This window comes from Ambystoma mexicanum, chromosome 8 (genome assembly GCF_040938575.1).
Source record: "Ambystoma mexicanum isolate Mex_15411 chromosome 8, UKY_AmexF1_1, whole genome shotgun sequence".
NCBI lineage: Eukaryota > Metazoa > Chordata > Amphibia > Caudata > Ambystomatidae > Ambystoma > Ambystoma mexicanum.
The window spans coordinates 1645508862-1645520903 of NC_090929.1; the positions used below are offsets into that span (position 1 = coordinate 1645508862).

General features: G+C 45.8%; 1 non-coding gene across 1 annotated transcript; it reads left to right on the forward strand.

Moving 5' to 3' along the window:
- Positions 1-10351: 10351 nt before the first annotated feature.
- On the forward strand, positions 10352-10423 carry TRNAP-AGG (transfer RNA proline (anticodon AGG)). The gene has a single exon. It is a non-coding gene; the product is annotated as a tRNA-Pro (tRNA).
- Positions 10424-12042: the final 1619 nt, after the last annotated feature.

The window sequence follows — 12042 nt, forward strand, 5'->3', positions numbered from 1 at the left end:
GTGCACAGTCTGGCAAAGCCACGTCTCATGGTACAGGGGCCTACATTAGGTATACAGATATGCAGGAGACAATCAGGTAGGCGTACAGTCTGGCAAAGCCAGGCCTTATGGTGCCAGTGGCTGCATCAGGTATACAGATATGCAGGAGACAATCAAGTAGACACACAGTCTTGCAAAGTCATTCCTCACGTTTCAAAGGGCTGCATCAGATATGCACATATGCGAGAGACAATCAGGTAGGCACACGGTCTAGCAAAGCCACGCTTCATCGTACAAGGGGCTACATCAGGTAGAACAAGGAAAATATATTCTGTTAACTTAGAAGGGCACTTCATGAGGGGGGGCGATGGGGGACAGAGTCAGTGTGGGGGCTTGCCAGAATCATCAGTGCCCAATGCTGTACTGTATTTTGTTGAGTGTTCTTTGATGGGAATTTTTATTTCCAAATAAAGATTTTGGCCCTCATTCCGACCTTGGCGCAAAGGGATTACCGGCACCAGTAAGGACACCGGTGCCGGTAATCCCTTTGTGCTCTATTCCGAGGTTTTACCAGGCGGCCTTAGCGGGAGCCGCAAAGGGACCAGGGAGCAAATAACGGTACCGCAAATTGCGGTACCGTTATTTGCACCTTCCCCATTCCCATTGAGCCCTATGCGGGCTCAATGGGAATGGGAATGGTTTGGTGAATGGGGACTTACCACTCCCGCCAAGGTCGGACTGGACCGGTAAGTCCCCCTTTCACCAAACCGGAGTTGGAACCGGTATTGGAGGTAGTCATGGCGCTAACAGCTAACAGCGCCATGACTACCTCCAAACTCGGAATGAGGGCCTTTATCTCTCGCTCATCAGTGCCCAACCTAGAGATTCAGCCAGACAACGGAATTGTAATTGTTTATTTATACAGCGCTTATACACAGGTGAAGTGCTTCAGGGCTCTTCAAGGTGGGAAGGGAACAGGGGAATACATATTAATTCTTAGGCCTTTCAATTACCGAATGATCTTACAAAAATAACTAGCAAACTTGCCCTGATGGCCTTACTACAAGTGCGGTGTAAGACAAGGAAGGAGCACAGGGGGACGAAGGGGAGAAGAACATGCAGTCATTAAGCTCCTGTACTCGGCCAACAACGTTTCAATAGTGCAAGTGCGTGACTGATGGTAAGGCGATAAGTGGGGGGTAGCTACCATACTGAGCCTGGTGGACCAGGTCCAGTGCCTACTAGGTAGCGTAAGTGCCAGACATGGAATGAAAGGGAGGGGGGAAGAGAAGAAGTGCACCCAATCCAAGGTCATGGGTTAAGTGCTGAGAGGTTAGCGTTCTCAAGGAATGAGTAAGGAAGTGCAGAAAGTGGTGGTGGAGTGCAGAGTAATGTGGGCAAGTGCAAGGACTGGCGGGGGAGCCTGAAACCTGTGTGGCTCTGGAGGTGCAGCAGGCGACCACTCAGAAAACAGAGCTGAGTTAGGGAGAGAGGGAGGGCAGTAGGCAGGAATAGGGAGGGGGTTAGCCAGGGAGAGGTGGAGAGAAGGAGGAAGAGAAGAGGAAGTTCTTGAGGAGCTTCCAGAACATAAGGTGATCAGGCTCAAGATGGAGAGAGGTAGGGAGGCTGTTCCAGAGGGAAGCGCCTGCAGAGGAAAGAGATCTACCCCCCAAATCTCTGTTTTGAGAATCGGCTCACTCGGAGAGAGTTGGAGGAGGACGAGTGGAGTGCTCTCGAAGGAGAGTATTTAGGGGGAGAGAGTTGAAGATGAAGCTGGCTCCGACCCCAGAAAGCCTTGTGGACTATGCACAGGGTCTTGTACTTGATCTTTGCAGGGCCATGAAAGGCTCCCAAATTGCTGTAAATGTGTCCAAGTCCTCCCTCTCTTCTGCACCAACTCTCTTCTAACCGTCCATGTGACCTATGTGCACGCATACGTTTGGGTCCCCCCACACGCCCTTCTCACCCAGATTTCCAGTAAAGTTCCTTCAATGGCTTCAGGCATCTGCCAATAGCCACTGCTTACGGCTGTTAAGAGCTTGTAAGGCCTCCGTTTCAGCAGCTAAAGGAGACTGATCCAAGGCGATATATGCGCTGATCAGCAACAGTCTGTACACAGATCAGAAACTGGCCAATAGCAATCTGTGTACTGATGAGAAACAGTGCATGCATTGTTGGGACCAATGGGCCTCCCTAGCTGCCCAAGTGCTTTCGCGGTGGGAGCCTTTTTAGGTCTGGCTAGAGCGAGCTTTAGCTCTCTGCTTGAGCACGTGAAGACTTATATTAGAGGGGCGCTTGTCTATCAACTTCACTGAGATGCAGACTAAGTGCATCAAGTTGGGGGACAGTTTATGAATGTTGCTTTTAACAGCCAGGTGTTTCCCGCTCTTATTTGTGTTCTTATCATTATTACTAATAAAGAATGAAGTCATGATGAATTGGGAGCCTTGTATATAAAACTGTTTCGTTACTCGGAGTGATTCATGCATGCCATTATTAAAAAAAAAAACACTGGCAAAGCCATTGGGTCTTGCTTTGATAATCTAGAGGGTGTTTCTTGGTAAACCCCCCTTGAGGGGAAAACATTCTACATTGGCAAATCCAGACCTACTGGCTTTGCCAATGCTTGTTTAACCCAGCTGCAGACATGGATGGGTTCAACAGGCCCATGTCCTTGCATGGTCATTGGTATCACAAAACTACTTGAACCCTAGTAAATGTTAGCATTGCTGCCGGAAGAGAATAAAGCAGTGGGTCTGCAATATTTGGGTGTCCAGCTGCAACATTTGGATGTCTAGATGCTTTAGACTACAATTACCACCTGTCCTTACTAGCACAGTCAATTATGAGGAATCCTGGGAGTCATAGTCCAAAACATCTAGAGAAACAACGTTTGCAGACTCCAGGAATATAGAAACTAAAATGTACTATAGAAAATCTCTGAAGAGCGAAGAGCTCATGGGGGTAATCCCTATGGAGGACTTATAGGGTTTTCCCAAGAAAAGTCCAAGCTTCATCACAGACACATTTTTTTAAGTAAAATCCATCTTGCCATATCCCATCATCTGGTCAAATTAAGTCTGAGACTCTCCATACCTAATATGTAATATGGGCAAACACTACTTTTTAGTTTGAACTATGTGGGGCGTAAGTAAAAACGACTGCATTGGAGTGCAGGTGATGGCAGATGATGTGGGTGTTGTTTGGTTATTCACCCACCCATTGGCTGTCCATGTACATGCTAATCCCTATGGTCATTCCCACCCACTGCCTGCCCATCCCTGCTCTAAACACACCCTCTTGGGATCTCGTTGAGCTTGCTCTATTAAGCAGTATCATTGAACTCTAGCTTGCCAGCGTTTTCTCTAAGCATTCTGCTGAGAGATAAGGGCTTAATTTCCGTTGTAAAGGGCTATTGGTGTGATATAAATGTCTTAACCAAGTGTGGCTTTAGCCACTTAATTTTACATCTCTTCCATGCACTGAAATCCTGTTAAAAACAAGCAACAGCAAAGATAACAGTGTGGCTTGTGGTATTAGGTAAGCGTTTGCCTGGTACTGATATCATATGCCCAGGTGGTCACTCCATTTTCCACCTCTTGCCATCACATGGCCACGTAGTACCATTATATCGATGATTTTTAAAGGCCTATCCATACCTACACAAAAACTCATACAGTTGACTTTGGGAATGCTTGTTTAACCAGGCTGTGTGGCTGTGGTCCTGTTCAATTCTCCAGCATAGGATCTTTCATATGGAAAGTCTTCGAGACTACCATATCCGCTGGTACCTGCATAGAGAACCAGCCCCTGGGAAATTGAAGAGCCCTCACTTGGGCTGCCAAGATCACAAGCAGTTTAAACAAAAAGTAGGATTAGAACCTTTAAGGAACTCGACCAGCGAACCACTGCCATTAAAGCACAGAATCCTGCAACTATCTAAACCAATCAACAGCCAGTTATCCAACTGAATTATGCGCGTCTACACCTTGGAACCATCTGACCAACCCCAAGCAGGGGACCACATATTGAATCCACCTTGCCTTGATAAAGACCCTTTGGTCGAAACACATGTTGGCTGTTCTATTCCTTCGCCAATGCACTACTGTAGCTATGATTATATTGCAACCTTTAACAACGACAAGTCAGACACTGATGCAGTGCTACCTGTATTTACTAAATCTGTCATCACATTACTTAGACAATACGACCTCAGGAGGGGGGTATTACCAGTAGTTAGAAGCCCAAGCAAAGCAAGGGCTTTAACGGAGCCCCAGGGGCATTACCTGACCGGTAATGCCCCCCCACTAAGGGTCATATTGCCATTAATATCCCAGCATGTCATACCAGGCACTAATTGCAATTTTTCTGGAGTCGAGAAACGGCACTATAACCGTTTCTCGACTCAAGGAAAAAAAAGCAAAATAAATGGCCACCAGGGATTGGGAGAAGGGACTACAACTAGTCCCTTCTCCCTTTCCATGGCGGCCACTGAACCTTATGTAAAAAAAAAAAAGAAACAAATGAAATGGCCGCCATGGAAAGGGAGAAGCAACTATACATAGTCCCTTCTCCCTTTCCATGGCTGCCAGTGGCAAAGGAACCCAGAGCTGCAGCAGTGTTTCAGAGCCTTATCGATCTGGTAAGGTCCGGGCGAGAGCCAATGAGTTTGCTTTTTACAAGCTCATTGTCCCTCGCTGGGTACTAATGTCAAATAAAACATAGGAGAAGAACTGCTTGACAAATATTGCAAGTGCAAAGTTGCCTATGGTCCTTCTTTTCTCCAGGTTAACCCCCGGGCGCTTAGGGTGTGGCTCCAGACCATGGCACATGCAGCATGTTATTGAACCCCTCATCCTTTATAATAAACATATGCCCAGCGCAGGTGATTACGTGGTTCATCACCCACTCACCTTGTTCTCTTGGATCTTTCATAGATTCACATGCTAGAATTCAATAATTTCACATCGTCCGGTTGGGAATTCTAGGCAAATACAGAGATATACAGCAGAAACAAAAGGCTTCAACTTGCAGTCTATCTGCCTCATTGTGAACACTATGCCCACGGGCCAATGAGGGAGAGGGGCTCAGGCTCCACCCAACCGAGTCATGTTGGTTTCTTCTACTTCAACAGCATTTCCTCCTGCTCTGCTATTGCGAATGTTAAGGAGAGGGTCAAATGTTCTTTCTCATTTCACTTCCCAATCCAGCCTTCTCATGGATGAAGAGGGGAGTCTGTGGATCTCAAGGAAGAGAAGTCACCTTTCCAGATATCTGACTTGTGGGGAAAATAACCTACCTTAAATATGTCCAGAAGGAATTCATTGACTGTGTGCTTCCTCATGAAAACCCTGAGCTGTGCGAAATCTGCTGAAAGTTTTCTACCAAGACCCTGCCTCACTGGAGAAGGAGGCAGGGTATCCTCATATACTGCTCCAGCTTCCCCCAGGCGAAAGAGGGAGATCTCCTAGAGGAGCGACTCCTCACATGTGACGGCTCGTTCAGAGAAAGAGAGACTGCCCACAGGCTGGTCACAGCGTGAAGCTCATTCCTTAAATAGTAAAGAGAGGTGCAGGTGAGAAGCCAGGTGTAGTATTTGCCCGATGCATGCTGAACAAAGCCCCGAAACAGCAGTGGTCTTGACACCTCTGGGATATGGTGCATTGGCCAGGCAGAGTTGAGTTTAATTCCCTGAATAGTAAGGTGAGGTTCAGAGCAGAACCGAGGTGCATTATCTGCCTGGTGCATGTTGACCTCAGTACTAGAGCAGCAGTGGGGTGGGTAGCTCTGGGCTATGCTGCATTGACTGGTTACAGCATTAATCTGTTCACTTGTATTGTACTGCCAAGTGCATGGTGGAATAGAGGTGTATTTTCTTCCTAATGGATGGCACCAAAAGAGCAGCTGGTCCTACACGTCCGGGCAACGGTGCATTGGCTGGTCAGAGCACGAGTCTCATTCGTTGAACAGTTAAGGGTGGTGCAGGTCAGAACAGAGGTGCATTATCTGAACATGTGTGTTCTCCTCAGCACCAGAACAGCAGTAGGTTTGACAGGTCTGGATTTGCTTTCTGATAATTCATCATTCAATATAGCAAACAGTCAGGCCAAATCAGGAATATTCTTCAGAAACATTGGCAAACATTGGAAGCTGATAAAATCTGGATGGGATTTTAGGCAATGGTCCGAAGATAAAATTCTCTAAAGCAAGAGCATTAAAAGATATACTTTCACCCAGTAGTTTAATATCAGAGGAAACCGCAGATCAATGGCTACCCAATACACTATCCAAGAAAGACGTTTGGAAATGTAAAGGGTGTAAAATGTGTCAATATGCTGATGTGAGAACTAGCATAAACTATGGTAGCTGTACACATAAGACATGGTGCATTAACAGTAGAATAGACTCTATGGCCAGGTATGTGGTCTATGCAGTCAGTTGCCCTTGTAATAAACTAGATATAGGTACAACTATATGTATGCTTAAAGTAAGAATTTAATTTTACAGCACTACAGGGCTATAAAAAATAAGGATGAGAACTATACTCTTCCTGTGCATTTCATAGAATTCCATCAAAGTGATGCTACTCTCATTTAATTGTTTACTTTGGCACATATATTAGAACATAGCCGGAAAGGAAATAGAGAAAGACGTCTAAGGGTTCTTGAGTCAACGCTGATTATAGCATTTAACACAATGAAGCCTTTTGGCCATAATTCCAATGAAGAACTGTCTATTTATCTGTATAATGTAGGAATTCAAATGTAGATGAACAGCTGGTTCAAAAAGCCAAAATGTTTTCATAATCAGTGACTTTGTTCGCAATGTTGATCGTGTTTTTTACAAAAAATTGAAAAAAGAAAATTTCTTGAAAATTGTCAAGTTCTAACAGCTGATATAATGGTTCTGAAGTATGAACTCTATTAGAGTGATTGTTAATTTGCACAATGAAGTTGCTAATTTGCACAATTAAGTTGCTGCTAAGGGATAGCCCATTAGGGCGAAATTGAATAAGTCCACTGGCCGGGATTGGTGTGTGAAAAAGCATTACTGACTGGATGTTCTTAGAGTATTCGCATAAAAGTTGCTCATTTGCACAATCAGGTTGCTGCTAAAGTGTAATCCCACTAGGGCAAAATTGAATAGAAGTGCACTGGGACAGGATTGGTGTGTGAGAATGTATTACCGATTGGAGTTCTTAGAATATTTGCCCAGGCTGAAGCCACTAGTACAGTTTATCATAATATTTTGTATTGGTGATATTAAATGAATTTGTTATAATGCTTATTTTGAAAAAGTCTCATTTTAAACTAGTCTAACAGTATTAGATCCTGTGTGGTTTCAAACTGTGTATAATTATGAAGTAAGCATTATTGAAACGAAGAATTAAAACAAATGTATTTTGCCTATATGTAGGAATTTAATGAGAATCTACACCGTGCCAAAATGGCTGCGAGATTAGTAGAAAACAGGCTCTGGCTTAGAGTGAGGTCGTGTGACCGCTAAAGGAAGTACACTGCAGTAGGGATCATAGTAATAAAAGAAGGCTTTGCAGTTAGAGGAAGTTGATTGCCTAAAGAAGTCTCTGCAAGAGGTCAGACCATTTGGTCAGAACATTTTAAGTGTCTTTTGCCATGTCCATTAACTATCTGTCAATTCACCTTCTGAAATTATTCAAATTATTCAGTAAACTCCATAGTTCAAAGGGGGACGCAGGAAAAATATCACAGTCCATGGAAGTACTGGTTCGAGTCAGATTCTATGAGTTTGCAATGCTTCCAAAGTTTCTCCTATGGGGAGCAATGGGACAAACCCCATAAGCCTGCTGCAGTTATGGGTGAAAGCTGGCTGCATTCTACTTCTTACCGACAGGGGCAGGCGAGTGGCAACCAGCAGGCAGAGGGGGTGTTGGGGACCTCACAGAAGATGTGCAGCCTAAGTTTGAGAACCGCCAGGCCGGGGAGCTGACTGCAGACTGAACTGATGGGAGGGAGCTTCAGAACCAGCCATGGCGGAGGGTTCTGAGACACCAACCTAGAGGAGTGGCACGAGCTTCCACGCTTCGTTTTACCAAACTCTTTCAAGGTAGCGCAGGCTGAGCAGCAACCTGACGGCGTAAGGAGAAAGCACAGCAATAGTTCCACACTATACACATATACTATTTATCATCCCTTAATACACATAATAATGCTGTGAACTACAAAATACACCTATAAACACATCCATGTATAGATGCATAGGCAGTGAGTAATCTAAAAGTGAGATCACATAACACTTTACACTATAACAGTCGGTAGATGTTCAGTCAAAACAAAAACCGTACCAAGCAAAGTGGAAGATGTGCTTTTGAGCCACTGTTCACCTACAGTCAAGCAAGACTTCAGCGCCCAGAATGCATTGTTAAAGGAAATCCAATGACCTGAGAATGGTGCCCCGGTCACATGGGATCACATGGTCATCATAAATACCAGTGCTTTAAGTGGGATGCAAAATCGAGAGAGCAATCCAACAAGGGGCTGTGGCCTGAATGTTTTGTGTGGCCCAAATAGGGACGGTCATGTCCAAACGGGGGCCTCCCTGACCCAAACATTACACTATGAAACCCTGCAAACAAGTACATTGAGTCACTCAGAATAGCATTATTTGCATCCAGTCTGCAGATTGTAAATTCATTCCTCTGGGGGTTGCCAATGAACCACAGTTTCACTCTGTATATAAAGAATTCAATCGCTCCTGTTCTGCAAATAAACCTCCTTTGAGAAAGGGGAGGGGGACAAATAGCACCAGTGTGGCTTCGGGATAATTTGCATGAAATAAATCAAAGAGCAATTTGGGAACATAAGAATGACCATAGAAATTGTATACTTGAAATATGTCTGTGATAGCGTTTCAACCCTTCTGAGCATGTAAATCACACTCTTTGCGCATTTCATGCGTCACAACACTTATCCTAAAAGAAAAATGGCTACAATCTGCAAGCTGTATTTACTCATTTGAAAGCTTCATCTCAGGGATATGAGGCCTGACCTGCTTTACCTGAGTTCCGGACAAAAGGCCTGCTGATTTACCTCCAAAATCGGTTGCTGTTACCACCACTCAGTCCTGGGACGTACCACAGGATTCCGAGTGGCAGTATGGTGGTGTTAGTCCTCATTTTTGGAGTCCAATTCTTCAGTGTGATTTTGGGAGATGTAGCACAGGCGGTAATTCCCTCATGTTATATCTGCCAATTTCTGGTGTTACAGTGGAGGATTTCCCTCCTGCATTATGCCGGGGTAAGGCCACCACTTCAAGGTTAAACCCGTAGTTTGGCAGCGTGGTAAAAATGACAGTAATCCTGTTACCGCCCAAACAAAATGGTGGTAACAGAATTACCGCACCACCAAACTTACAGTGAGGCCAAATGTCTCATTTCCCTCAGTGCTTTGTAGAGCTTCGAAATCAATCCCTCCCAGAAGGCAGAGGAGAAATCCATTGGCTGATGAAGGGGGCGGGGTGAGCCATTCAAAGTCACGATAAACACCACCGTAGGAAACATGGGGGTGGCCAACACCTAGGCCATCACGTCGCTCCTCACACCACCTGACCCGCTAGACGCCGCCTGCCAATTCTCCTCCCCGCCACCCGGTACAGCTGCACCTTTCCTCTGGCAGCGACCCACCACGGGCAGATTGCAGCCTCGGCAGTGTGCTCATTTAGCTGCACTTTGTGATGGTGGCGACAGAGGGCAACTTATAAATCACACAGTCTTTGTACCACATTTAGGTCAGCTGTTGTGAGGATATGCCACTGGGCCAGAAAGCACTGATATGACACCCGAGTACCAGACTGCTAACTTGCATGGTGACCTACTGAAAAGGTAACACACCAGGGCAAAGCTGGAGACCATGCAGCCAAGCACAACCCTGCAGGGATTGTACGCTAGCCTCTCCTTGCATGTGCATGGATCAGGAGGAATACGTATGTTCATTAAAAGCAGTGTGTATTGATCTGAACCCGTGTTTGTAATGATTGCAAAGCATATGTGCAATTATCTGCAGCGTTATGTGATTTATTTATAAATAGTCTATCGCTAGAGACCAGTCTCTGTATTCATTGGGGCAGTCTGTGCATTAATAAGTGAAAGCCATTGTAGGAGAGCTCCCCTGTACAGCTCAGATGAGCGGTATAGTGGCATCACGCTACTGGCAACCTCTGTCGTCCCCATCACTGCTCAGGAGCAGAGCAGAGCAGAGGAGAGACCCTCTGGATCCACAAGGGCGGGGCTCCGGTGTCTGGGACTCCTCTGCAGAGCTCTGCTGATGTGGCAACCACTGGAACAGCTGTTATGGAAACATCTGCAAAAGCAATGTTTGCAGGTCTGTTGGCAGCTGGCTCGTTGGTCTAGGGGTATGATTCTCGCTTAGGGTGCGAGAGGTCCCGGGTTCAAATCCCGGACGAGCCCAGATGTTATATTTTCCTTTGATCCAAAGGGCCATTAGGGGAGGGGCATCTGAGTCACAGGTATTTAATTCTAAGTCTGCATAAGAATCCACACCATTCACATCATACCCTTTTATAGCAGAACACAGGATTACGCCTGTAATTCGGCCAAGGTTGCAGAATTATACAGTGCCTATTTCCAAGCCCCTGGTGGCATATGTCATGCTCTCTTTAAAGGCCACAGTTTGAGTCTGGAAAGTGTATAAAAATAGCCTGGACATCAGCGACTACAGTCTGACTGAAGCTTCGGGCAGATGTGACATGTAAAATTAGCCGGTCAAAGGGTTGCAAAAATCCATCCCCATCAAAGAAACCCTACTTGGTTTTTTTTCCATTCAGAGTTAACCAGGCTGCGCTGCTTTAATCTGAGGGGTTACCATTAGACTATCCCAGAAAGCCAAGAGATAACGCACTGATAGCAATGAGGACTTACCCCTGGAAGGGCACGTCCTGTGTGCCGAGGGCCAGATGGTACCAGACCCCTCTAAACCAGGGTGGGGAATGAAAGGTGGCGGTGCGGGGGACGCGGGGTACCACAAGAATAATTTGTTCTGAGAGGCCCTCCTCAAAGGGGGAGCGGGGAAGGGGTAGTACAAGGAAAATATGTTATGTTACCCTAGAGGTGCACTTCATGAGGGGGAGGGCGATGGGGGACAGAGTCAGTGTAGGGGCTTGCCAGAATCAACAGTGCCCAACCTACAGATTCAGCCATACATGGCCAAGAAGTGCTCCCAAATTGGTGTAAATGTTTCCAAGTGCTCCCTCTCTTGTGCACCTCTCTTCTAACCGTCCATGTGACTCTCACGCACGCGCACGCTCGGGTCCCCGCACATGCATTGGGTCTGGCGTTGATAATCTAGAGGGTGATTTCTGGTTAAAAAAAATCCCTTCAGGGGAAAACATTTTACATTCTACATTGACAAATCCTGACCTACTAGCTTTGTCAATGCTTGTTCAACCCAGATGCAGACATGGATGTGTTCAACAGGCCCATGTCCTTGCATGGTCATTGGTATCAAGAGGCTACTAAGAAGAGCTCATGAGGCGACTGCACTGGCTCCCAAAAGATGAAGCTATTAGAGTCTAATCCCTAAGAAGGACTTATGGGGGTTTCCTGAGAAAAGTCCACGCATAATCACAGAGACATTTCCATCTTGCCATATCCCATCATCTGGTCAAAGTAGGTCTGAGACTCTCCATACCCAATAGGCAATATGGGACAGACACTACTTTTTAGTTTGAGCTATTAGGTGGAGCTTAAGTTGAAATGATTGCATTGGAGTACAGGTAGATGGCAGATGACGTGAGGAGGGACACACACCTTGTGGGTGTTGTTTGATTATTTACCCACCTGTTCACTGTCCATGGACATGCAAATCCCTATGGTCATTCCCACCCACGACCTGCCACTTCCTGCCCTAAACACATCCTCTTGGGACCTCATTGAGTTAGCTCTATCAATCAGTATCATTGAACTTTAGCCTGCCAGTGTTTTTTCTAAGCAGTCTGCTGAAAGATAAGGGCTTAGTTGGAGCTGTAAAGTGCTATTGGTGTAATACAAATGTCTTAACCAAGTGTGCC